The 27881-nt window shown below is 46.2% G+C and overlaps 1 long non-coding RNA gene and 1 other non-coding gene across 2 annotated transcripts; both read left to right on the top strand.

Annotated features, from left to right (window-relative positions):
- Positions 1–8691: 8691 nt before the first annotated feature.
- Positions 8692–9687, top strand: LOC133076743 (uncharacterized). The gene is made up of 3 exons (XR_009697613.1): positions 8692–8733; positions 9130–9172; positions 9648–9687. It is a non-coding gene; the product is annotated as an uncharacterized LOC133076743 (long non-coding RNA).
- A 3774-nt stretch (positions 9688–13461) lies between these two features.
- TRNAM-CAU (transfer RNA methionine (anticodon CAU)) lies at positions 13462–13534 on the top strand. The gene has a single exon. It is a non-coding gene; the product is annotated as a tRNA-Met (tRNA).
- The last annotated feature ends 14347 nt before the right edge of the window (positions 13535–27881 follow it).

Below are 27881 nucleotides of genomic sequence, written 5' to 3'. Positions count from 1 at the left end.
CGAGTGGAATGACTGGCCCTTGCCCATGTAGGAGGTCCAGTCCCCTGCCTTTGCTCAGCCCGCCCCCTCAGCTGGAAGTCCTTGCTTCCCCCAACACAATTTATTCAAATCCTTCTCTGCATTCAAGGTCTCTCCCGATTCCCATCTATGGGAGGGAGCCTTTCCTGACTATTCCTAAGCAGCCTTAACTGCTTCTCCTCTGAGCCTACAAGGTGCTTCTAGAACTTGTCTCAGTCAGTCTTGTACTAGTGATGGGTGACTTCCCCATCTCCCACTGCATTTAATTCCTTGAGTGGTGCAAAGTCAAAAAGCTTCCATGCCTTTGGAATCAGGCACAACTGTGTTCAGATTGTGCCTGTGATCATATGTGACCTTGGGTACGTAACTTAGAGGACCTCCCTGAACTTCACTTTCCTGTCCATATAACCACAGAACACTTTCGGAACACATCCTAAGTACCAGGTGCTATTCTACGTGCTCTACGTGTGTAAACTCATTCAATCCTCACAGCAGCCCTGTGAGTAAGTGCTATTATGACCATTTCTGTTTCATGGATGAAGGAAACTGAAACACAGAGGTTACCTGACTACCAAGTTCACTGGCCGGGAAGTGGCTGCTCCAGGAGCCGCAGACGGGTGGTCCGGTCCCTCTGGTAACCACGGTGCCTTCTGCCTCCTTCACGGGATGAGCCTCAAAGGGTGTGAGATCTAAGGGAGAAGGCCTGCGTGATGAGTGGTCCAAACTTGCCCAGTTTCTGCTCTGCTCTTCAGCCTAATACAGCACCAATATATCTTCCAGAACATTGTCGATGTTCTATGATACACTGCGTCCTGTCACAGCCCTGCAATGTCTTTGTAAAACCGAGGCACAGGGAGGTTAAGTAAATTCCTCAAGGGCCCAAAACCGCAGAGCCTGGGTTGGGTTTGTCTCCAAAGACCTGGCTCCTCTCTGCACCCAAATTCTGTAATTGCTGGTGTAAGTGAAAATCTCCTCCTTTAGACTGTGAGCAATTTGAGGCGGGGGATAGGGGACAAGTTAGGCACGACTTAGCTTCCCCAGCGCCTCTCCCACTTTGGGGCTGCACATGGTAGGCATTCAATCAATGTTTGTTAGGTGAATAAACGGCTCAGAGCTCCTGGGGCAGAGGCCCGCTTACACGGGCAGAAGGTACTCAAATAGGATTCCAGAGCTTGTCTGTGGGGCAGCTGGGGGCCGAGAGCTTGGGCTGTGGGCCCAGGAACCTGGAGGAACAGGGTGCCTGTTTGACCTCAAGGAGCACCTGCCAGCCTCTCCCTGCCACATCCCCATCAAGGCCTGCAGCAGCAGGAAAATTGTACACTTTCATTACCCAGCGACCCAAGAAGTGCAATTAAGTTGAGAATTAGTTGGCGTAATTAATTAGACGGGTAAATAGCTGCCTGTCAACACCAGTCAATCCATTCTGCATATAATCAGCCCAGCGCAGGCAGGCCAGAGCTCAAGCAGCTGCTGCTGGCAGGCCAGGGCCTAGGGTGGGAGCAGAAACGGGACAGGGTGTCCAGCCAGGTACCCTAAACCCAACCCACCCCCAGGTCCTTCTACAACTGCTTTTCATGGGAGCCGCCTCCTGGCAAGTCCATCTTCGGTACCCAGCAAAGCCACAGCTTAACTCCCGGGAAGCCACAGCTGCAAAGTCCCTTTGCTCCCTCAAGTTTCCTACTTTGGAGTTCCCGGTCCATTGCTCGAGGTTTCTGACATGCATAAAAACCACAAGAGCTCCCTTTTTTTTTTTCCCCCTTTTTTTGGCTAATAAATTTGCAGACGCTTTTTAAAAAATTAAGGTATAACTTAGATGCAGTAAAATTTACCCTTGTTACTGTACAGCTTTATGAGTTTTGAGGAATGTGTACAGTTGTATAACTGTAACCGAGCAGGACCCTACAGGGTCTTCCTGGGACAGACTTCCCCACGTCCTCAACCTGCCTCTTGTGTGTAGAAAAACTTTAGCTTCCCGGGCCCTCCCCGAGTTCCAAAGAATAAATTTAATCAGAGAAGTGATAAAAGGCAAAAGCAAAGGAAAACAGTCAAGCAAGACAAAATAATAGTTTAGCCATGGTTTAATGGCTAAAGTCAAGGACATCTAACTCCTCCTCAAGGACTATAGATAATATTCTGAGCCATGTCCTTTGAGCCATTTAGCAGATACTGAAACCCCCATCAGGTGGAAGGGTTAACTGTATGCTGCCCACAAGCACATAGACCCCAGACCAGTTGGAACCAGAAGGTTGATGATGTTGACTCCTGATTACCTCACCACCAGCCAATCAGAAAAATGTCCACGAGCTGACCACACACCCTGCAACCCCTCTCCCTCATCCTATCTTTAAAAACCTTTCCCTGAAAGCCATTGGGGAGATCAGGTCTTATAAGCAAGCACTAGCTGCCTGGACTCCTTTCTTGGCGCCCTGCAATAAACGCTGCCCTTTCCTTCACCACAACCCGGTGTCACTGGATTGGCTTTACTGGGTGCGGGTGAGTGGACCCAAGTATGGTTCGGTAACATAACCACCAGCATGATTAAGATCTAGAATACTTCTATCACCACACAAAAAAATCCCCATTCCCTTCTGTAGTCAACTGCTTACCCCACCCCCAGCCCCTGGCAACTACTGATCAGTTATCTCTCCCAAAAGTTTTACCTAGGGACTTCCCTGGTGGTCCAGTGGTTAAGACTCTGCCCTTCCACTGTAGGGGGCATGGGTTCAATCCCTGGTTGGGGAACTAAAGATCTCATGTGGTGTGGCCAAAAATTAAAAATAAATAAAATAAATAAAATAGAGAAGTTTAAAAAAAAAAGAACAACAAAACCCTCAATATTTAAAAAAAAAAAAAGTTTTGCCTATTCCAAAATGTCCTATAAATGAAATCATATAGTGTGAGCCTTTTGAATCTGGCTTCTTTGTCTTAGCATAATGCACTTGGGATACATTCATGTTGTGGTTTGCGTCCCTGCTTAGCTACTTTTTATGGCTGAGTCATGTTTCATTGCATGCATGTACCACGTTTTGTTTATCCCTTTCCCAGTTGAAGGACATTTGGTTGTTTCTAGTTTGGGGCATTTATGCATAAAGCCACTGTAAATGCTCATATAGAGGTTTTCGTATGAACATAAGTCTTCATTTTACTTAGATAAATACCTAGGAGCAAGATTGCTGGGTCTACGGTAGGTGTATAGATAACTTTACAAGAAACTGCCAAACTGTTTTCTAAGATCCTGTACCATTTTACGTGCCCACCATCCATGTAGGAGACTTCTGGTAGCTCCATATCTTTGTTACTGCACAGACTTTACAAAATGATGACATCCACTGCTGGTGACAGCAGGGCCAGCTACATAATTTACGTGGCCCAATTCAAAATGAAAATGTGAGGCCCCTTGTTTCAAACAAAAGGAAAAAGTGCCATTAATGGTATTAAAATAGAAAGTTTTTTCCTTTCTTCTGTAGTCTTTCTCTCATCTTCTCATGGTATTTTTAAAAATTTGCTATTTAATGTTTTAAGTGAAGAAAAGCTAAAATTAAAAATTATTAGCATGAACTTTACCATTTACCATTTATTTTTATATTGTGCAATGCCATTTTTTGAAAAGACTTTTTTTCTTTCTTTCTTTTTGGCCGCAGCTTGCAGGATCTTAGTTCCCTGACCAGGGATCAAACCCAGGCCCATGGCAGTGAAAGCACCGACTCCTAACCACTGGACCACCAGGGAATTCCCATGTGCAAAGCCATTATAAATGCAAATACGAGAGCTTTTAACTTGTATGTAGAATCACTGAAATTACATGGTCTGTATTTCATTTATACATGCATGTATATTTTGTTCTTATCGGAAAGTGGAAATGCTGCAGGTGGCCAAATGGTCAGAACCTGCCCAAGGTGGCCATTGGGCTGCCAGGTGAATCAGGGCTCTCCCTCCGAGCTGGGCTGGGAAACTCTTCCTCTGGTTTTTTTCTTCTGAAAATAACTCTATTGGCTTTTGCTTTTGTTTTGTGAATATTACGGGTTCATTATAAAAATTTGGGGAAAACAAGCAAAAATAAATAAAATGCATTAAAATGAAAGAAAAAAATCAAACATCTTCCATAGCCACACCGTTAGACATTGTAATTTTTTTAATATAAATTTATTTATTATTTATTTATGGCTGTGTTGGGTCTTCGTTGCTGCATGCGGGCTTTCTCTAGTTGCGGCGAGCGGGGACTACTCTTCGTTGTGGTGCGCGGGCTTCTCATTGCGGTGGCTTCTCTTGTTGTGGAGCACGGGCTCTAGGCGCGCGGGCTTCAGTAGTTGTGGCACGTGGGCTCAGTAGTTGTGGCTCACGGGCTCTAGAGCGCAGTTCTCAGTAGTTGTGACGCACGGGCTTAGTTGCTCCGCGGCATGTGGGATCTTCCCGGACCAGGGCTCGAACCCGTGACCCCTGCATTGGCAGGTGGATTCTTAGCCACTGCATTGTAAGTTTTAACATTTTCTTGTGTGTTGTGGCAACAGTGTAGATTAGATCCTGCAGAACCCACTGCAGTCTCCCTCTCATGTGCTTTCCCATGGCATCTGGGAAGCTCAAAACTCTTTTCCCCAGGCCTCCCAAAAGCAGAGCTCTGCATGGAACCCAAGCTCTGACAGGCAGCAGCATCCTCACATGACCTGGAAGGTTTTTCTGTGGCAGCAGCTTAAGCAGACAGGAACACTGCTGCTACTCCAAGGCATCAGAGGTGGAGAGCGGTGGCAGCAGGAAGGCTTCCACTGGAACAGTCCATGGTGGGGCTGGGCATCTTCCTGGCTGGGTTGTTTTCTGTAGCATCCAAGTGTGGTTCCCTAGGCCTCCTGGGAATTTTGTAGTGAACTTAACTCTGCAACAAACAGTCTTAACTGCAACAAACCCCTTTCTACTTAACCAGTTAGAGTGGATTCTGTTGTCTGCAATGAAGAACTCAGCCTTTGGGTCTCAGCTTAACTTTTATTGTCTCCTTCATAGCACTTACCAAAATATGGAATTGCCTTGTTTATATATTTGTTTACCTACTTAGTGTCTTTTAATGAGGAGGAACCAGTTCTGTCTTGTTCACCACTTTGATCCCAGTGGCTATCCCACAGCAGCACTTGGTAGATATCTGTTGGGTGAAATAATTGGTCACCTTCCAGCACCCCCTACCCCAAGGGAGAGCAGAAACACTAGCCTCAGCCACTCCTGTGGACCAAGTGGGCTGTATTCCGTCTATGTGTACAACTGCTCCCCCCGCCACCAACACTTGCTGATTGCCTCTTTTTGCAGAGAAAAGCAATGTTGTAGAAGATTCCCGCTTACACCCCTCTTTGTCGCTAGTGACTTAAAAAGACCATAAGGATGAATCAGCTCACTGTGGCCAACTCCCTGCTCCCCTTCAATGAGCAAAGCCCTGCTCTGTGGTGAGTATATGTGTCTGTGTGTGATAGCTGGGGACAGATTTCTGAATAGAATAAGACCCACAGACTCAGGAGGGCAAACATTATATCATTCATTCATTCCACAAACACGTACCAAGTGCCTCCTAGGCATGTATGTGCAAGGTGCTGGAAGGGACCCAGACCTCCAGGTAAATGCCCCTTTGTAATCAGACTTTCTCCTTTTGGCCATCAGACTGTCACCTAAATTAGTTGAAGTCTCTAAGCGTTAAATTATGAGCCTGATAATGCAACTTTGCCATGTGGTTTTGCCATTTCAGGCACAAACCCTACGTTTGAAACACAGGTGCAGGAATAGATGTTAGTGACATGATTTGAAAGGATTACTGTGCAAGCAGCCCAGCCCCTGGATGCCTGCCAACTTCAGGCCAGAACCATGACACCCATGAGCTCTGTGATGAAGGTGGCCTCATGGCTCTGCATCCCAGCACAGCTTGGGGTGCCAGGACATATACCGTGACCTCTGCCATTGCCATTACACCTGTTGGAACTGTGGGCAAAACCACTGCCCTGTTCCAGGTCTGAACCTGGAAGGGGCAGGCCCAGTTCCTTGTGGCCCCAGGGCTGCTGGGACCACACCTACCACCACCTGTCTCACCTGTCAGAGGGGGTGGAGTGGGAGGGCCCTGAGAGGTGAGTGCTGTAACCCTTTCCTCTCCTCTGGCTAGGGGACCTCGCTGTATGTGGAGCATGGGAGATGGACCTGAATGTGTTTCTGGCCAGTTCATGGAAAGGCCTGCTTGGTTATTGAAATCAGAGCCTGCCCATCTTTGGAACTAGGAACGAGGTCTTTGATCAGGCTAAAGTTTGGGGATCTAGAAATGAACCCACTGCAGCGTCTGCCCTCAAGGAAAACCAAGCAAATACAGTAGAATGCGAGAAGCCTTTTCTGTCATCATCAAATGCTCAAGGGCCCACCATGGGCTCTGCACAGCCTATAGCATGACCCTCGCTGTGGCCGTGCCTACAGTCCAGTGGGAAAGACGGCAAATGAAACGTCATGACATTGAACTGGGGTGAGTGTTGAGATCAGAGGAGCAAGAGCCAGGAGCGTACAGAGCGGGAGGCTGACCTAGCCTGGGGTCAGGAGGCCTCTCTGAGGTCACGACAGGTTGGAGGCATTAGCTGGGGGAGGTGGGAGGGAATGGGTGCCCCAGGGGTGCAGGGGTTGGGTGTGTGCTGGGGGGGCAGGGAGGAGTGGGAAGAGGTGAGCTCCAGAGGTCAGACCCTGGTGGGAGGGGGGACGGCAAGAGGACCTCGGTCTTTATCTCATGGATATGGGAGCTACAGAAGCTGTCACGCGGACGGAGAGAAGGCCAGACAAGCGTTTTCTGTAACGGCTGCCTCTGGCCTCAGTGTGGCAAGAACACAGCCCCTCAGGGAACATCCTGGCAGTCAGGGGCGAGGCCCTCTTCCTCCTGAGTGCCCTGTCAGCACGGCTCAGAGCAGTGACTCTCAAAAGCTTCCAGCAACAGGCTGACTCACGCGGTGGCGGCCGCTCGCCCAGTCAGAGACGGAGCTGGAAGGGCCATGGCCTTGCGCTGCCCGGGACAGATGACAGAGACGTGCCGGCTGCTCCCTGCAGGGCGTGTCTGAGGAGAACCTCCTCCTCCCGCCCCACACGCGGCCTCCTCAGCCTCCCTGGACTTGCCCAGCTGGCTGCGCCCTGGCTTCTGGCTTGTCACAGCCAGAATAACCAGATGAGACCTGTGGGCCCGCGGCCAAGCCCTGCCACGTTACCGAGTCCTGGCTGGGAAGGGGCCAGGTCTGGGAAACCTCTGCCTCCTCCCAAAGCACCATGGGAGAATCCACGCCCCAAACCGGTCCCTTCTCTCCAGCCTCCTTCCTTCCCCAGTAACCTTTCTCCTCACTTAGCCTCTTGACTCCCTCTATATTTTCAATTTTTATTTATTGACTTTTGTAAGCAGAGGGAACTGGAAAGGAGCTGAGAGTCACAGTGAGCATGATTCTGAAGCCCACTCACCCCGACTTCCCTCCCACTGGACCAGTGACTGCAGGGGACTGTGCAAAGACCGTGGGCTGTGGTCAGGTCGGATGCCACCCACAATCTGGCTGTGACCCCTGCCAAGCAGATGGAGACCATGACCCGTGGGGGAGGATGGAAGTGCAGGGAGAGGTCAGGGGTGAAAAGAAAAGCTCTTAACAGCTGCAACTGCCCTAGCACAGGCAAACGCCCAGAACCTCTGGTCTTCACCCTCGGGTAAATGGAAAATTCCTCATGTGCTCCCTGTGGGGTGAAACAGCAAACCCACCTGAATCCAGGACAGAACATATTTTTCGGTTGCCCACAAGCTCCTCAGACGTCCATTGTTAAAGGTGTACAAGAATGTTCGCTACAGTAATTGTTACTGATTGGGAAGAATTCGATGTTCTAGAATTAGAAGACCTAGAGCGGCTTGGGCTGCGAGGACAAAGTACCACAGGCTGGGGGTGGAGGGGTCAGGGGTGGGGTGGGGCTTAAACCATGGTAATTTGTTCTCTCGCAGTTCTGAAGGCAGGAAGACCGAGATCAAGGCGTTGGAAGGGTTGGTTTCTTCTAAGGCCTCCCTCCTTGGCTGGCAGACGGCCACCTTCCTTCTGAGTCTTCATCTGATCTTCCCCCGGGCAGGTTTGCATCCTAATCTCCTGTTCTCAGAGACAGTTTCACTGCGGTTACAAAGAACGAGGAAGATCTATATGTATTGACAGGGAAAGAGTTCCCAGCTTATTGTTACATGGAAAAAGTAAGTCACTGGACAATATGATACTGATATCAGTGGTTCCCTCTGGAGAGGTAACAGGATTGGGGTAAGGGTGGGGTAAGGGAGACATTTATATGTGTAAGTCTGTGCAGAGATTGGATTATTGTTCTCAATTCTTCATTCCCCTCCTTGCCCTGGCTTTGCAGCTTTTCCCCTGTGGGCTGGGTATATTTCCCTGGCCCATGGATGTTGAACTTGGCCAGGTGACTTGGTTTGGCCAATAGAATTTGGATGGAGGTGCCCAGAGCAGAGGACTTAAATGCGCTTGCTTGGTATAGTTTGGTCTCTCAGGCTTCTGTGACCCTCAGTGAGAAGAAGGCACCCCAGGAAATGGCTGACCATGAAGACCACGGTCTTTAAGACTGACCAATGGAGACCATGAAGACATGACAAGCAGCGCTGAACCCAACCACAGCCTGGCGCTAGCCCAGCCGACAACACACCTGTGAGCAAGAAAAATACATGCTTACCTGGAAAACATTATGCTGAGTCAAGTAAGCCAGACACAAAAGGACGAATATCGTATGATCCCACGTATATGAAATATCCAGAAAAGGCAAATTCACAGACAGAAAGTAGATTAGAAGCTACTGGGGAGGAGAATGAGGGGAGAGAGGGGAAAGAAGGGTTATTACTTAATGGGCACAGAGTTTCTGCTTGGGGGGATGAAAAGGTTTTGAAAACAGATAGTTATGATAGTTGCACAACATCACAAATGTACTTAATGCCACTGAATTGGACACTTAAAATGGTTAAAGTGGTAAATTTTGTGTTATGTATATCTCATACCACAATTTTAAAAAATAATAATGTAATATACCAAAAATACATTGACTTGTACACCTTACTTTTTAAAATATTTATTTATTTTATTTACTTATTTTCCTTAGGCTGTGTCGGGTCTTAGTTGTGGCACACAGAGTCTTTGCTGAGGTATGCAGGATTCTCCTAGTTGTGGTGCGGTGGCCTCGCAGCATGTGGGATCTTAGTTCCCTGACCAGGGATTGAACCCATGTTCCCTAAATTGGAAGGCAGATTCTTTACCACTGGACCACCAGGGAAGTCCCTGAATTTTACACTTTAAACAAGTAAATTGTATGGCAGGAGAATTATATTTCAGTAAAGCTATTCAAAAAGAAACCCACATTGTTTAAGCCATTAAGTTTTGGGTGATTTGTTAAGCAGCACTTGTGCAGCACTAGCTGACTGATACAGTATGTATGCATGTGTTTTATAATGAGCACATATTATCTGTGTAATAAAAATATGCAAAATCAGAATTTATTGGGTTCCCTCCGAACAGGCCCCTCTTTTCCGTTTTCCTGCCCAGTGGTGGCACCAGGGCATTTATGGACATTGCTCCTCTAAATTTGGAGTGACACTTTGCTTCTCTCTTTATTCTTGGCAGTAACTCAGACCCAAGTCCTGGCCGTTCCTGTAGACTGTGTCTCCACTCGGCTCTGCAGCATCTCCCAGAACATGTTTTCATCTCCCTAGGCCTGGATTGTTTCCTGGCTTCCCAAGTGGTCTCCCTGCCAGGGTCTATCCAGGCCATGGGGGAAGAATAATTTGCAACCTGTTTCCAGTACGTTACTCTGCTCAGCCAGCCCTGAGCCTGCCTCTCAACATACACACACACATACACACACACACACACACACACACACGCTTTTCATCTGTAAAGAAGGCTTACGAAAGCCTCTGCTGCCCATCAGAACAAATCTAAGCCCCTCAAATGTCACCTGGATATGCACCTCAGGGGTACGATGTGATGATGTCCCAAAATTGATCAGCTGGAGAAAAAGCTGCTGTAGGCGGTCGGGCCTCTGCTCCCTTCCTGTCTCTCTTTCACATCTGTTCTTCCTCCACCTTCAGGATTTTATGGAAGATGAGAAAACCTCCAGTGCTGCAAACAAAGGGAATGTTCAGTTCAAAACATTGGTTTAGAAGTTGAGAACGTGAAAGACTCTAATGACTAATTGTTGTGGCTTCTAATTCAAAACTGAAAGAGGACATACATAACCAAGGCGATGGATAAGAGATGATTGTTTAGAATATGGCTCAAAATTGTTAAAGGAATTGAGTTTTAGTGTCGACACAAAGCTCTTTCCATCCTTTTTTATTTCTTCATGTGAACAGAGTGTCTCAACATTTACATCTATAAATATGGAAAATAGGAACAGAATTAATGCTGAATCCCATCTCATTCTAGAAAAAGGGACTAGCTAGCCATGCAGACATGAATTAAGTGGGATTAAAAAGTTGTATCCATCTCATGGATATTTGTTTCAGATTTTCCATTTAATAATTATTCTTCAAAATCATAAATATATTTATGATTTTTGATTGTGTACTAACAAAAATAGTGATATGTCAGTTTAGAAGAAAAATATGACACAAAACCTTATGGTCACAGGAAACAAAATTTTCAATTTATGTACATATTCTTGCTGCTGAGAGGCAAGTTAGGGTGCTCAATAACAGACATTCAAACAAACTATTATATGAAGATAAAATTCTGGGGGTGGGAGTATAATGGAAATATGAGTTCTAGGGTGAAAATAAATGTAAACTTAAATGTTAAGCTTACTCATGTGTATTTAAAATAGATTATGGTTTGTATGGAATCCATAAGGTATTTCGATTTCATTGGATGCCTGGTTAAAAAAAAAATCATACATGCAGTTTTATTTTTAGAAAATCAGCATATACGATCTACTGGAAATTACATCCTTTGTAACTGAATTTACAACGAGAATGTTTAGATACAAATTTAGCGTTAATCGAGGAGGTGTGTAGACGCTTTTCAAGATTATTGTAGGAGGTGCACGTGAGGAAACACTTGCGGAAACTGCTACTGGGGGTGAGGGATGTGCTGGTGAGAGCCCCGCGCCGTGGTCCGACTCGGGACGGAGCCCCGCCTGGCGTAGCTACGAGCCGCTCCAACTTGGGCAGGTCGCCGAGCCTCTGTGAGTTTGCGTTTGCGCCTCCGTACGTGTAGTGCAGCGGTAACACCGACCCCCTCCGGCTGGTCTACCCTGGGAGTAAATGAGCCGCCGCCGTGAAAGCGTTTAGCCTCCATTCAGCCAAGTGAGGGGGGGAAGTGGGGAAGGGAGAAGCAATCCTGGAAGGAGAAGGGGATCCGATTGCTCAGAGCAGGTGACCTTTGACCTGGCTGAAGAAGGGCAAGGAGGAGATCCCGGCACAGAAAAGGGGCCTGATACGGGAAAAACCGTGTCGGGTGGAGGGAACAGCCCTCGCGAAGGCCTGGAGGTGGGAACTGCTTGCTCCAGGAGCCCCTGCCCCCAGCCCCCGGAGGGAAGGGACAACCTGCCTTCACCCCGCCACGGTCACCCATCACTAGACGAGACTGGGGGTCGCCGCCTGCAGGAGCCTCTGCGCCTGCGACCCTGAAGGGCACGTAACACCGACCACTGAGCCCTTTATTTCGGACTCAGGGCGCAGCCAGCCGTCGGTCCCTCCACCGCATCCAGGAGGTGCTCAGTGGGGCTTCTGTATCTGCCCAGATTCTGCCGCAGCTTGGGCTTCCTAGAGGCAGTAAGGAAGTCAGTCAACGCTCCCCGGGCCTGGAGACCTGGGTGAAACTGCCGCGACGCTCCCGGTTTGCCGTTCTCGGCGTCCCCGGATTCCTCCGTATGTGTGTGCTGGGGGCGGGATCCCTCTGCCCGGACCCCTGTTCTCCCGCACCTGCCGGGCGGTCCTGGGGCCCCAGCGACCTTAGGCCGGAGCACACTCCCTCGGCCGGGTTCCCGCAGCGGAGCGTGGGAGGGAGAGCTCCCCCAGGGTTGGGTAAGTTCCATCCAATCTGCGAGGCCCGGGGTCCAGGCAACCTACGCCGTCCGCGACTCCTCCTAACGAGATGGGAGGACGCCGTAAGGCGCCCACCCCTTGTCTGCACCGACCTCACTCCCAGGGGTCTCTCTCCAAATGATCCGCGCTCCCTCGCCCAACGTTCTCTACACCAACGACCAGGAATTCTGGTGCCTGCTCTTAAGATAATATTTTTTACCTTCTTACGCTGATGTTGCGAGTTTCCCCCTTAACATCCCCCAGTTCTGGGTGATTTAAAAAACACTCCCCAACACTTCATAATGAAACATTTTCAGATAAACAGAAACGTTGAAACAATTGTACAGTGAATATTCGTACACCCACCTCCTAGACCTACGTTAACGTCTCACTGCTCTCTCAGTCTCCCGAATCTCTCTCCACCTCTCTGTCCTTAGGTCCGTCAGTCTATCAAACCGTCTTACCCCTTGAAACACTTCAAACTTGCAATCGTCCAAAGCCCTTCTGTTAGCCTGTCGTTGGCTGGAGTTCAGTCTTAGTTTACATTTTTTAAGGTAAAATTTACAGCGAAAAATACAGATTTTAAGTGTGCCTTCCTCTGGTTGATTTTAGATGGTACATGGAAGAGTGCTTTTTATTTTAATATTTATTTTAACGTGTATTAGGAGAAAAATAAACACCTGTTTTCCACTTATAATAGTGACAAAGTTTCCTTTAACAATGAATGTATTTAAATGAGCTGATATAAAGGGCTGTGGGTAAGGGAGAGGAGAGGGCTTCCAAGATGCTGAGGCTGCGACCCGAGGTGTCGTTTCCAGAGCTGCGGACGCTTCTAAGAAGAGTGGTCTCAGCCGCCGAGCTCCGGGCAGAGGTGGAAACTTGGGGCGTCATAAGCGGCTGGGCACCGGACTGGATCTGGGGATCTGCAGTGGGGCCGGAGTAGTGTGCATTGTGTGTGCGCGTGTGTGTTTTCAAATCATTATGCATGTGCGCCCCGACACCAGTTGTTTGAGGCTGAGAGTGTCTCTGTGAACGCAGCACCCAGCACAAGGCCAGGGACATGGTAGGTGCCCAAGAAGTGTTTCACGAGATCACGCATGTGCAAACGCTTTGTAAACAGTCTACAAAAATAAGAGTTTACAACAGCAGGAAGAATCCCACGGCCCCGGATCCCCAGTACTCGGCACATGGGGTCCGACAAGCCGCAGTGCTTGTTGATTGATAAATAGACCGGCAGGCGGAGGAAGACCGGAGCGGCGTGGCCGGTTCAGCCAGGGCCGGCACTGGGGCCGGCAACTCCTGTGTCGGGGGTCAGGGACTCAGCGGAGAAAATGAAAACGTGGTTTTCTGAGCATGCGCACTGGGCCGCCGCATCAGCCTCATTATCGTACTCCGGGAAGCGCCTGGTAGGTGCCTCGTTAGCGCAGTAGGTAGCGCGTCAGTCTCATAATCTGAAGGTCGTGAGTTCGATCCTCACACGGGGCACGATACTTTTGTTCGCTCTAGCTCCTTTACTCCTCCTAGAAAGATAGGTTTTAGCTGCTTGTGAGGGGACCTGTAGACCTTGGGCGTTCGCGCTTTTCCGCCCTGGGGTCACCAGCGTGTTGGCATAGCCAACCCGAAGTACCGAGGCGGGGCACTTTCGGTGATAGAAGATACTACTTTTCTGCTCCGCCGCCCTGCCGGCTCCAGCGTTCTGGGCCCCGGTGGGAGGACTGGAAGGGAGGCCGGCGCCTGAAGGTGGGGCGGCAGGGGGTGGGGGATGGGGTGTGGGCACGTGAGGAAGACTAGCGCGCGGCGGGCTGGGGCCCGGGTGAGCCCCTCGGGAAGATCCCCACTCTCACCACCAGCGCTGCGGCCCGGGTACCCAGGAGGTGCACTCACCCTGCCGTCCCACACTCCACCAGGTGTCCTGCCCCGGCCCTTGAGCCCTATTGGTGGCGGGAACGTGCACAGCCCTGGGTGAGGGGAGCCCGGGGTGCTCGAGGTCCAGGAGGACGCTGAGGGCGCCGCTGGCTGCAAAGCCACCGAATGGAGGCCCCAGGGCAGTGCCTGGAACCCGAAGTCTCCTGGGGAGGGTCCTGATTATCAACACCCGGCCCCAGGGAAGGGTGGGTCTAGGCAACTGTGGGGAAGTGGGCGGCACCGTGACGAGAGGCCAGAGAGTGCACCGCGCTGAACACCTTGGTGAGGAGTTTGGGCTGCAGAGCTTTGCAGTGGCAGGAGAAGATCGGTCTCGGGGATGGGGATGTTAGGGAGGTCATGCAGGCAGCAGCCCGGCCTAACGTGACAGGGGCTGTGCTGACGCTGCATCTGAAACAGTTGCTGCATTGCAATGATCACCCGTGAAATTTCTGATAATTCAGTCATTCTGAACAGGTCAAATAGCAAATTAAATTGAGATGTGATGTAAAAGGGAAGAACCTTCGTATTCTGTTACAAGTTAATCACTAAACGGATGTTGCCTATAAGGTTTGGGCCCTGCTTCCCAGGTAATGAGCATTAAGCTGAAACACCTTTGTTTAACTCACAGGAAACATCCTGACCAGGTCCACCTGTGCACGACTGCAGGGAGGAAGAAATGAACACATCTCCTCGGGAGGCTGATGGGAACCAGGAAGTGTTTGACTTTACTCCCCACCCCAAACACACACTTTTAGTATAAAAGAAGCCTGAATTCTAGCTCAGGTTAAGGTGGTTCTTTGGGATACGAGTCCACCGTCTTCTTGGTCTGCTGGCTTTCTGAATAGAGTCGCTATTCCTTGCCCCAGCAACTCGTCTCTCCATTTATTGGCCTGTCCTGCCTTGCTACTCCTGGCTAGCTGGCAGTTGGGGAATTTGGGGGTAAGGCCCAGCAGCTGCTGCAACCGCTTGTCCTGAGGATCTTCCCTTCAAAACTCCCCGACGCTGCACGGCTGCCCCAGCGCTTGGCAGTTGGAGCAAGGAATCAACATTTGGGAGAGGACAGGCTCCGTACAGTGGGGTAAGTCACTCCGGGTGTGTACAGCCAGGAACTTTATTTCCTCTCCATTTGGGGTTTGGGGATTTTTCTCCGGAATAAGCCAATTTGTATTTGAGTGGGGTACCCTGTTGGAGAGAGGAAAGAGTTGTTGGACTTTTACCTGATTTGTGAACTGGTTCATTTGTTTCTTTGGATGCTAGCATTTGTGTTTGCGGTTTGTGTTTTGCTCGTCTTGAAATTCTGTCTTTAAAAATGGGAAATGTTTCGGGGAAAGCGGGTGGGGTGGTGGTGGTGGTGGTGGTGGTGGGATGAATTGGGAGATTGGGATTGATATGTATACACTGATGTGTATAAAATTGATGACTAATAAGAACCTGCCGTATAAAAAATTAAATTTAATTTAAAAAAATTTTTTTAAAAAGGGAAATGTTTCAAATATCCCTAAAGAAAGTCCTCTGAGGTGCATTTTGGATAAGTGATCTGATCACAGCTATGAACCCATGGGTGAGGGGAAGATGATATTTTATTGTAACAGTGTGTGGCCACAGTACCTGTTAGGATCGCCACAAGGGGTTTAGGCTCGGTTATCTTGGGACCCTGTGCACAACGTACTGCTACCCTTGCTGTGTTAATTACTTCATTTATGGTCTCCTTATGGTCTCCGGTGTCATTGGTATATGTAAAACCTCAAGACCAAACTTGAGGGTTTACTTAGGATTTTCTGTTTTTCCTTTGCGTTTTTCGTTTCATTTTGTTTGGTACTATTTCTCCATTTACAGCCAAATCAGTTTTGTGATACTTAAAACTTTTGCTGATGTCAAATGGAGGAAAGGAAAAGAAAAAGACAAAACCAAAACCTGTCTGTTCTTGTCCAAGAGAGGGACATTCCCAGGAAGAAGAGAAAGGTTCTACTTGGTTCCTAACATCACCAAAAGCTACAAATAGAAATAGAAGTGTCTTTTCCATTAATATTAGTAAAAAGGGTTTAGCCATCTAGACAGGTGACCTTGATTTGTCCCATCTGCCAGAAACCCAATTTGAATCTAACCTCTTCTGTAACTGATGGGTTTTACACTGTGGGACCTGATTCATGGCTGAAATTTCAGAATGGTAACCATGAGGTCCCTGTGTTTGTGTACTTGTACATGTGTTATAGATGTGTGGCATTGCCAAAATTAATTTGTAAAAGAGCTCTATTTAATTGGCTTAAAGGAAATTAAGCACTTATATAAATACTCAAACATAAAAGAAACTGGCCAGAATGAATTTCGGGTTCACATGATCTAGGAAATATTCAGTATTGAATTAATATCTGGTATTAATTAGCTTGAGCTTGTTGGTTTGATTAATACATACATGTCTTTAGAGTCATCAACATTAAGTATAATACTTTCATTGTACTTAGGTTTACTAGAAATGAAGTAAGACCTTATTTTTCTTGTTACAAAGTTTGTCAGCAAGAAAAACAATATGACAAAGATTTTAAGTAAATAAAATAGAGGTAAATGAGGTAAGACTTTAAGGTAGACTCTATAGGAATAATTATGTTTGGGAATGTCTATCTAAAATAGTCTCTACAGATTTTCAAAACTTGAAACTAAACTAGGTTAAATGAAGAGAATTCATTGACTGGGTCATTTCGAATAGGATAAAACATTAGAACATTAATTTCTGGGCAGGTCTAAATTTACCTACTTTTGCCCTCTTAGGAGAGGAAGACTAAAGCAAAAGTTTGTAAATCAGGAAATTCTGGTATGACAAAGAGTTTACAATTACTTGCTTTTTGGTTTTCACTAAAGATTAAGGTTTTAAGGTTAAGAATTGTGAAGGAAACACTTCAGTATGCAAAGATACGGGATGTGCGTCTTCAGCAAAGAAGGTATGAGGAATGAAAATGCATTTTGTTAAAGGGAAAAGGGTGGTTTGTCCTAGAGCTGGTTGTTTCTGAGTGGAAAAGAAAATGAGGAACAGATTAACATGGATACAGAAAGTTGTGGAAGGTTTGTGGAGGAGGATCACTGAAAGAATTTTGTGCATAGTCAGGACTGGCTAACATAGGATTGAACCTAATTAAGAAAATGAATCTTAAAGGTAAGGTGGTACAAAACCTGAATTTGGTTCTCTAAGAGGACAAAGTTTTCTTAAAATATTGAACTGCTTTTTTTTTTTTAATTTTTTAATTTTATTTTTTTTTATACAGCAGGTTCTTATTAGTCATCAATTTTATACACATCAGTGTATACATGTCAATCCCAATCGCCCAATTCAGCACACCACCATTCCCACCCCCTGTGGCTTTCCTCCCTTGTTGTCCATACGTTTGTTCTCTATATCTGTGTCTCAATTTCTGCCCTGCAAACCAGTTCATCTGTACCATTTTTCTAGGTTCCACATACATGCGTTAATATACGATATTTGTTTTTCTCTTTCTGACTTACTTCACTCTGTATGACAGTCTCTAGATCCATCCACGTCTCAACAAATGACTCAATTTCGTTCCTTTTTATGGCTGAGTAATGTTGCATTGTATATATGTACCACACCTTCTTTATCCATTCATCTGTCGATGGGCATTTAGGTTGCTTCTGTGACCTGGCTATTGTAAACAGTGCTGCAGTGAACATTGGGGTGCATGTGTCTTTTTGAATTATGGTTTTCTCTGGGTATATGCCCAGTAGTGGGATTGTTGGATCATATGGTAATTCTATTTTCAGTTTTTTAAGGAACCTCCATACTGTTCTCCATAGTGGCTGTATCAATTTACATTCCCACCAACAGTGCAAGAGGGTTCCCTTTTTTCTACACCCTCTCCAGCATTTGTTGTTTGTAGATTTTCTGATGATGCCCATTCTAACTGGTGTGAGGTGATACCTCATTGTGGTTTTGATTTGCATTTCTCTAATAATTAGTGATGTTGAGCATCTTTTCATGTGCTTCTTGGCCATCTGTATGTCTTCTTTGGAGAAATGTCTATTTAGGTCTTCTGCCCATTTTTGGATTGGGTTGTTTGTTTCTTTAATATTGAGCTGCATGAGCTGTTTATATATTTTGGAGATTAATCCTTTGTCCGTTGATTTGTTTGCAAATATTTTCTTCCATTCTGAGTGTTGTCTTTTCGTCTTGTTTATGGAGAACCAGCTTTTAGTTTTATTGATCTTTGCTATTGTTTTCTTTGTTTCTATGTCATTTATTTCTGCTCTGATCTTTATGATTTCTTTCCTTCTGCTAACTTTGGGTTTTGTTTGTTCTTCTTTCTCTAGTTCCTTTAGGTGTAAGGTTAGATTGTTTATTAGAGATTTTTCTTGTTTCTTGAGGTAGGCTTGTATAGCTATAAACTTCCCTCTTAGAATTGCTTTTGCTGCATCCCATAGGTTTTGGATCGTTGTGTTTTCATTGTCATTTGTCTCTAGGTATTTTTTGATTTCCTCTTTGATTTCTTCAGTGACCTCTTGGTTATTTAGTAACGTATTGTTTAGCCTCCGTGTGTTTGTGTTTTATACATTTTTTTCCCTCCTGGATCATCGTCACTATCATTATTCTGAATTCTTTTTCAGGAAGGTTGCCTATCTCCACTTCATTTAGTTGTTTTTCTGGGGTTTTATCTTGTTCCTTCATCTGGTACATAGCCCTCTGCCTTTTCATCTTGTCTGTCTTTTTGTGAATATGGTTTTTGTTCCACAGGCTGCAGGATTGTAGGTCTTGCTTCTGCAGTCTGCCCTCTTGAACTGCTTTTTGTAATAGATTGTGAGCTTCTTTAAATGATCTGTAGTTGCCATTGAGATCTTTTATTATCACTGGTTAAGTGAATGAGTATTGTTTCACAGTGACCTGTGATTCTGTCTGACCAAGTGTTTTAAAGCTTTTTGACATTTTTGAGAGACTTCCCAAAGATCAAATTCTAAATGAAGTTCATTTGACCTCTAGCTAACTTTGAGGTTTTCCATGGGGTCCCTAGAACACCTCAAATTATTTGTTTCTCTCCATTTCAGAGAGAGGAATATTAAACTAACTAGGCTTATTTGGTATGTTAAGTTACATGGGAAGCATTGTCAAATCAGTGGTGATACAGTCTAAGAAGTTTTATCTTATGGGTAAACATTATTAATACGCACATTCTAGAAACTATATGGAACTCCTACAATTCTGGTATATCCTAGTAAATGATATTGGTCATAATTTTAGTAATTATCTTAAATTGTTGCATGTCACAGCAGTAACCAAGTTTCTTTTCAATTGCACTGTAATCCCAGTTGGTTGATGCCAAAGCAAAAAGGCGTCCTTTCAATGGTTAGAGATGATCAATTGCTATCTATGGTTTTACAGTGGCTTTTGAATACCGCTATAGCTATTTTGTGAGGAAGCAGGGAAGAATGATGAAGTCCTTTATGTGCAAGCATTTGTGTTATTACATCAGGGAAAATAAGAAGGGAAGGGAATAAGAGTGAGGATATGTTGCTTCAGACCTTAACTGCTCCAGCTCAGCTAGCTGTCCCATCTACTCTGGCCATTATGCCAGTATATCCACCCCTTCCACAACCTTCCATGCCTGTCTAGCCCCAGTTCCTGACACTGGGGCTCAGGACTGCCCCTCCTTCTAGGGATCAATTAGAAAAGCCTGTGTTAGCTTCTGGGGTACAAGGACTTGGTCTGATGATCACCATCTAAGACCCAACAGTGTATCCAATTTGGGCCAGAAGCCACTCCCAGGGCGGGGCCCTTTCCATTGCTGTTATCTCATATAGGGGGCTAAATGCAAACAACCAACCAGCTGGGTTTCTCATCCTTCTTTAATTGGAAGGATCACAACCGTCCTTTATAGGGAGGATCCTCTACACCTGAAGCCCACTTGACAGGATCCACAGCTGAACCAAATTAGGACCACAATGAGGGAGGAATACCCTTATTAGAGCATTACTAATTAGCATATCTTGGCAGGGCTTTGACAAGGGGAACCAAAGCAAAAGAGTTTGAATAAAATTAAAGAAATCCAGCAAAACAAATGAAGGCCTCTCTGAATTTTTGGAAAGGATTTATTAAGCCTATAGACGTCATCCTAATGCAGATACCAAGGCCCCTGAAAATATTAGAATGATAAATTTGACCTTTTTTGGAGGGGAAGGAGGGGGCAAAGTGCCTCAGATATCAAGAGAAAGTTGCAAAAACTAGATGGTGCATTTGGAATGAACTCTTCTCAATTGGTAGATGTTGCTTTTAAAGTGTTCAACAGGGAATAACTGAGAAAAGAAGATGCAAAATGAAACGCCACTTTTTTGGCAGCAGTGTTGGATTCCCAGAAGGTGAGTAACCTGAAGAGACAAGCCATCACTATGGGGGAGAAACAATGCACTTACTGTAAGGAGGAACGACTGCCCAAGGCTAAAACATAAGAAAAACAAAAGATGAGAGTCTCTAACAGGGTAGAAAGAGAGGAACACTGATGAATGAAGAGGCCCAGGGGCTCCCTTGGACTTGAGGCACCTAATTCCCCACAGGAGCTCCGGGTAAAATTGACAGTGGGGAATGAGCGATTAACTTTCTGATAGATTTCACCCTGAAGTCTTTCACCAGAACAGCTTGACCTCAGAGTCCCACCAGGACACACTTAAGCCTACAGATGGGGCTCCTGAGAACCCCAGAAAAAGAGACAGAGCTCTCCCCAACCCACCACAGGTCTACGAAAAGGTAAGACCAGAAGTGTGTGCTAATGGCACCCCAGGGAAGGCCAAAAGCACATGACCAATATGAATCCTATTAAAAAGGGACGCTGGGACACCTAATCTATCCTCTGAGGTAAGAGGATCACTTCTCTCACAGATGGACCAGTCAAAATATGAGCCAGTGTATTCAGAAAAGGACAAAGAGAGGGCCAAAGAGTGGGGTTTCACTTGGGTCACAGCTGGCTGGAAATGGAGTGCACAGTTTTTTTGTTTCCTGAGGCACTCTTATGCTGTAGCACATTCATAATAGTACCCATTATAGGAGAGATGCCACCTTACAAAGGGTTCAAATATATATATAATGGGGCCTAACAAAAGACCATCCAGCAAGTCACTCAGAATTGCATGATTTGTGCTAAAAATAATCCAAATACTGCTGTGAGAACTCCCCAGAAGGGGACTCAACATAGAGGAATCTGCCCCCACCGAGGACTGGAAAATGGACTTTACTCAAATGCCTTGAGCTGCAGGAAGTTTCAGATAACATGCTAGTGTGTGTGGACACTTTTTCGGGATGGGTGGAAGCATACCACCTGGACAGAAAGGCTCTGAAGTGGTTAAAGCCCTCCTTAGGGAAATTATCCCCTGATTTGGATTACGGCATTGCTTTCATCCTAGAGACCACAATCATCAGGAAAAACCAAGAAAATGAATCATACATTAAAAAGGAACATCATTAAAAAAAAAAAAAAAAAAGGGAACATCATTAAAATATGTCAGAAGACTAATTTAACTTGGGATAAGGCCTTGCCAGTTACCCTGCTATGGATCAGTGGATCCCAGAAACAGTCTTAAATTAAGCCCCTTTGAAATACTGTATGGTAGGCCATTCAAGGTGCCTGCCTGGGCAGGAGAATCTATAAATGCTTTAAAATACCTAGCAGCTGCCAACTACGTTAAAACTTTGGGCATTATACTAACCTCTGTTCATGACTTTACCTCCAACAGGCCTGCCTATCCAACTGAAGTAGATGGTAATTTCATTGTAGCTGGAGAAGCTTCAACCGATTTGTTTAATTTTGTCCAAATAAATAGGACAGGAATTTAGTGTATGTATTGGGAACCAGAACGAAAACCCTAAGTTCAATTACAAATTAGACAACAAAGTGCTAAGGAGTTTCATCAGGTTCAAATAATTGTAGATAAAAAAGGACTGACTAAAGATTCTAAGGAATAGTCATTGCCTCTGTTCAGCAGTAAGTAGCCAGAGCGATCTTCATCCCTTTTGCCACAAGATTGTGGAGTGGACATTGACAGTAGGGAATTGTAATAGGGAATAACCTTTGTATTCGATTATTAATACAAGTTAATCACTAAAGGGATGTTGCCTATACGCTTAAATTTTACATGATGGTCCATCTCTGGGAACCCTGACTCCCAGGTAATGAGCTTAAGCTGAAATACCTTTGTTTAGCTCATAGGAAACATCCTGACCAGGCCCACATGGGAATGACTACAAGAAGGAAGAAATTAACATATACCCTCTGGAGGCTGACCGGAACCAGGAAGTGTTTGGCTTTACTCCCTCCCCTTTTAGCATAAAAGAAGCCTGAAATAACTCAGACAAGATGGTTCTTTGGGACATGAGTCCACCGTCTTCTTGGTCTGCTGGCTTTGTGAATAAAGTCACTATTCCTTGCTACAGCAACTCCTCTCTCCATTTACTGGCCTGTCCTGCAGCAAGCAGCAGGAGCTTGGACTCAGCAACAGTGATAGCTATAACCACCCCTTCATCTTTCAAGTTTTTGATAGCACACTGGTCTCTGCAATTCTCCACTGAGGATGTGATAATAGTTTTGGGTTAAAATTGTGGTAGGGAGGACTTTCAGAGGCCTTCACTTGGCTCTTCCTATTCTAACGACCCTTACTCAGTGGGTCATAGCACCGGTGTAGAGATTCTGCCCTTTGTCAAATGTGTTTATTCTAATTATACATTCAGGTACCCAAAATCACCACAGTTGGTTTCATGGCCTTATTGCATCCACTGTAATTCAAACTGGCCCAAGGCTCCTTTTTCACCTGACCACTGTTAGCTCTGACTTTGGTGGGCCCTAGTAATTAGTGTCATTTTACAGCCAATGTCTAGTAATCCCTGAAAGGGCTGGGTGTCTTCTTTTTCCTGCTACCCAGTCTTTCAGGTAAGTGCCAACAGATCTCTTTGGAAAGGACTGAGGGATTATTTATAGCATATATATGTGTCGTTCACAGCTGCAGAATCCTTCACCATAGGGACCTGGTCTTCCCTTCAATCAAGAGACATTGAATAGAAAATAGAAAACCAACAAGGACCTACTGTGTTTTAGCACAGGGAACTATACTCAATATTTCATAATAACCTATAAGGGAAGAGAATCTGAAGACTATATATGTATAACTGAATCGCTGTGCTGTACACCTGAAACTAACATGACTATACTTCAATTAAAAAAAAAAAAAGACTTTGAATCTGGGGATGAATTTAGGTCTGGAAAATGGGTGACAGACATAGCTCTCCATTATGGTGATGTCGTCGAGCAGGACCCTATGGGGCCTTCCTGGGACAGACCTCCCCATGTCCTCCACTTGCCTCTTGTCTGTAGAAAAACTTTAGCTTCCTAGGCCTTCCATAAGTTCCAAAGATAAATTTAATTGGAGAAGTGAGAAAACGCAGAAACAAAGGAAAACAGTCAAGCAAGACAAATAACAATAGTTTAGCCATTAAACAAAGTCAGGGACTTTTAACTCCTCCTCAAGGGCTATAGATAAAAATCTGAGTCAAATCTTTTGAGCTGTTTAGCAGATACTAAAGCCCCCACCAGGTGGAAGAGTTAACTGCATGCTGCCCACAAGCACGTAGACCCCAGACGGGTTGGAACCAGAAGGTTGATATGTTGCTCCCGATTACCTCACCACCAACCAATCAGAAGAAAGTCCACGAGCTGATCACACACCCCACAACCCCTCTCCCTCACCGTGTCTTTAGAAAACCTTTCCCTGAAAGCTACTGGCAAGTTTGGGCCTTTAGAGCATTAGCTGCCTGGACTCCTTGCTTGGTGCCCTGCACTAAATGCTGCACTTTCCTTCACCCCGACCCAGTGTTGGTAGATTGGCTTAACTGCATGCAGGCGAGTGGACCCAAGTTTGGTTCAGTAACAGTGACTCAAGTCAGGTTTGGGGCCACCAGATCTTAAGATTTCCTGTTACATATATCAAGCAACATTTTAGTAGGCTGCCTACCTATTTCATTCTTAGGGAAAACATAATCAATCACTGATAGCCAAGAATCCCTTAATACTTCTTCTCTGCTGCCCGCAGCTGTAAATGGTTGTCTTTGGTAGTTAAACCACTAACACTTGGCCTCTGCTGCATGAAATCCCATCATCCCCACTGAAATCAGGAAGCATATTGACGGGCGTCTCTCGCCACAGAGTTTTTCAAATTTGCAGATACTCCCTTCACTCAATGCCTTAAGAAGGGAGTGTCTTTGGGCCTGAGCATGTAGCTGGGAAGAAAGTGAGAAGTTCATACGTGATAAATCCACTCCTGTGTTCATACCTTCCCAAGCCTTCCTATGCCTTCATCTACATCACACCTGCGTCTACATCACATCAGGGATATCCTGGCATCTCTGTGTAATTAAAGAGGCCAACATTGAGTCCACGTTTCTGCCAACCAACCAAGTAAACTGTTAGAGCCACTTTCAGTTGCACAAGAGTGCCTGTGATCAATTTATGGCCCCTGAGCTCCAAATTCACTCTTCAGTGCCTGCTCTGCAAAAAGAGATGAGACCCTTCAAGCCTTTCTCCTTATGGTGTGTACGGTGTTAGGCTGTCAGTAGAGGGCGCGGGAGGACACTGCAGGAGGAATGGGGCTTCTCTTTCTAGCTCAGATGTGCTGTTTTCTTTATTCTATTGATAGTTCCTGCTTCGTGGTCCCTCAGTGGTCGGAGTGTGTGGGGACACCCAGTGGTGCTCTGTGCCAGCCGTGTGCCCAGAGCACACAATCTCTTAGTGACTTCACAGCCCAGCCTGAGGACCACTTCACTGTGGTCCTCCCAACATGGACATGGTATGTTCACTTCTAATGCCAGCAGCAGCCCTGACACGCTCTGAGCGCCTGGCTTCTGGCCTTCGTTTGCCTGTGCCCCAGGGGGTGGTTCCCCGTTGTTACCGACAAGGGTTCTTGGCCTTCCTTAATAGAAATGGATAAGAGGCCAGACAAAAAATTCAGGCAAGCCTTATTGGGGCCCCTGCTGCAGCAGGTGGGAGTGAAAACAAGTAACATGTCCCCTTGCTCACTCCGCAAGCTGGGGGGGAGCTGGTTCCTTATCTGGGGTGAAGGTAAGGGTGGGTCCCGGGGCCAGACCAGAGGGGTGGCTTAGGTGTCTGCCCACCTCTCTGGTCCTGTTGAGTGCAGGGGACGTGCTCATATGCTGCTTTTTGCTCCTGACACCCTGCTTTTGCTTCTGGCTCTTTAGAAGTGGAAGTTGGGTTTTTTGGTCCTTTTGTATCTCGTCCATAATTTGCCCCAACTGCCCATGCACACAGTTATTTTTAGTCCCTTATAGTTTCTTTGTATTTTGTCGATCAAGGAGACATTTGCCTAGGTGCAAGCACTGCAGCAAAGGGTCCCAGGTCCCAGCCTGTCTCACCGTGACCCTCCCCTTCCCAACATGGCCCAACCGGGCCACACATGGCTATGGTAACACTCGGGGCCTGACTTCCTAACGAGCTTTCACTTGGCAGCCTTGGATTGCCTGCACCCGGGCCACTTCCTTCCTGCTGCCTGTGCAGGTGGGCCAGCTCTGGCCTGGGCAGCCCACCGACCCCTCTGCTGGCCAGTGCGGTCTGAACCTGAGCCTTGAGGAGGGAGGGACCTCCTTCCGAGTTTGTCCTTCCTTGGGTACTCTCCCTCAGCCCTAGGCACCCTTTAGCATTTTTTTTTTTTTTTTTTAATTTTAGTTTTATTTATTTATTTATTTATTTATGGCTGTGTTAGGTCTTCGTTTCTGTGCGAGGGCTTTCTCTAGTTGCGGCAAGTGGGGGCCACTCTTCATCGCGGTGCGCGGGTCTCTCGCTATCGCGGCCTCTCTTGTTGCGGAGCACAGGCTCCAGACGCGCAGGCTCAGTAGTTGTGGCTCACGGGCCCAGTCGCTCCGCGGCATGTGGGATCTTCCCAGACCAGGGCTCGAACCCGTGTCCCCTGCATTGGCAGGCAGACTCTCAACCACTGCGCCACCAGGGAAGCCCTAGCATTTTTATAGTTACTGCCCTATCATAGTTTACTCTTTACATTAAACTTCTCTTGTTCAAATTACGTGGTTTATCTCCTGTTTGGACCCAGACTGCTCCGAGATTAAACATTAAGAATCTGTGTTAAGTGCACCCACATCAACAGATGAACACTCTGGCAGTCCTTGTAGTCCTCATCACTGCTGTAATGGTCACGTGGAGTCACAGTGGGAAAGGCCTTGAGCAAATATTCAAATCTTGCTCAACATCAGAGAATTCATGCCAGAGAAAAACCTTGTGAATGTGTGAGAAGGCCTTTAACCAAGTTAGTAACTTATCGACACCATTGAATTCATACTGAAGACTCTTTAAGTGGAGTCAATGTGGAGAGGGATTTAGCTGAAGCCCCACATTTATCCAACCAGAAAGAAACCTTATGAATGTGATAAATATGAAAAGGCATTTAGGAACTGCTCTTCTCCAACTAACTCAAGGGAGTACTGGAGAAAAGCTTTGTGAATGTAGTCAGTGTGGGAAGAATTTTAGCCAAGCTCAACCTTCATTCAATTCCCAGAGAATTTATATTATAAAGAAATTGGGGGACTTCCTTGGTGGTCCAGTGGCTAAGACTCTGCGCTCCCAAAGCAGGGGGCCCGGGTTCGATCCCTGGTTAGGAAACTAGATCCCACATGCCACAACTAAGACCCGGTGCAGCCAAATGAACAAATATTTAAAAAAAAAAAAAAAAGAAAAAAAGAAATTGGGGTCAGGTTGAGGATATACTTTCAAGAAGCAGGAAGAGATGATCAGAAATGTATTTCGCAGATTTCATTAAATGTGATAACCTCTGAAATGCCAAGCAATCCCACGTGACTTATGAGACTCAGCCAACTGCCTCTCTGCTAAGCCAGTGACTTTATCAAGATTACTGCTGGGAGAATTGCAGGCTCAGGGAAAACTGGAGGGAAGAATGTAATAAAAAAGAACATGTGATTCAAAGTATGCATAACCCACTTTCACTGGATGGATGGAAACTTTTTTAAAAAGTTTAAAATATTATACTACTATAAAAGAGTGTGTGTGTGCACGCGCGTGCAGTTTGCAAAACCAATCTGAATGGATGTAAATTCTAGTAAAAGAGGACCTGAAGTAGAGGTCAAAAATGGGCAATATATAGCTGATTCTGGCTGGCAGAATCACAATATTTTAGAATTCAAATGGTTTTTTTTAAAAAAAAAATTTATTTATTTAGGCTGCACGGGATCTTCGTTGCAGCACGCGGGATCCTTTGTTGCAGCACATGGGATCTTTAGTTCTGGCACGTGGGCTTCTTAGTTGCGGCATGTGTGTGGGATCTAGTTCTCTGACCAGGGATTGAACCTGGGCCCCGAGCATTGGGAGGGCAGTGTCTTACCCACTGGACCACAAGGGGAGTCCCTAGAATTCAAATACTTTTAGGTGAGCAATTTCTAGCTCATCGAAGTTGCCATCACACGGGAAATATTTTATATCCTGTGACTTTCTGTTGCCACATACACACACCAGCCTGGCCCATGAAGGTATGCTTCTAACAAGCTGACAAAGAAAATGAGGCTGACGAAAGTGCTCTTGGGAAACCAATGCCTTGCATAATGATGGGGTATTTTTTTTAAAAATTGTTTTTCCTGATGTAATCTGAGGTGTTTTTTTTTTTGGCTGCGTTGGGTCTTTGTTGCTGTGCGTGGGCTTTCTCTAGTTGCGGTGCGCGGGCTTCCCATGGCGGTGGCTTCTCTTGTTGCAGAGCACGGGCTCTAGGTGCGCGGGCTCAGTAGTTGTGGCGCACGGGCTTAGCTGCTCCGCGGCATGTGGGATATTCCTGGACCAGGGATCGAACCCGTGTCCCCTGCATTGGCAGGCGGATTCTTAACCACTGCGCCACCAGGGAAGTCCTATAATGGGGTATT

Source organism: Eubalaena glacialis, chromosome 17, assembly GCF_028564815.1.
Source record: "Eubalaena glacialis isolate mEubGla1 chromosome 17, mEubGla1.1.hap2.+ XY, whole genome shotgun sequence".
NCBI classification, from domain to species: Eukaryota; Metazoa; Chordata; class Mammalia; order Artiodactyla; family Balaenidae; genus Eubalaena; species Eubalaena glacialis.
The sequence above is the reverse complement of the archived record's forward strand: the minus strand, read 5'-3'. Positions and strand labels throughout refer to the sequence as shown.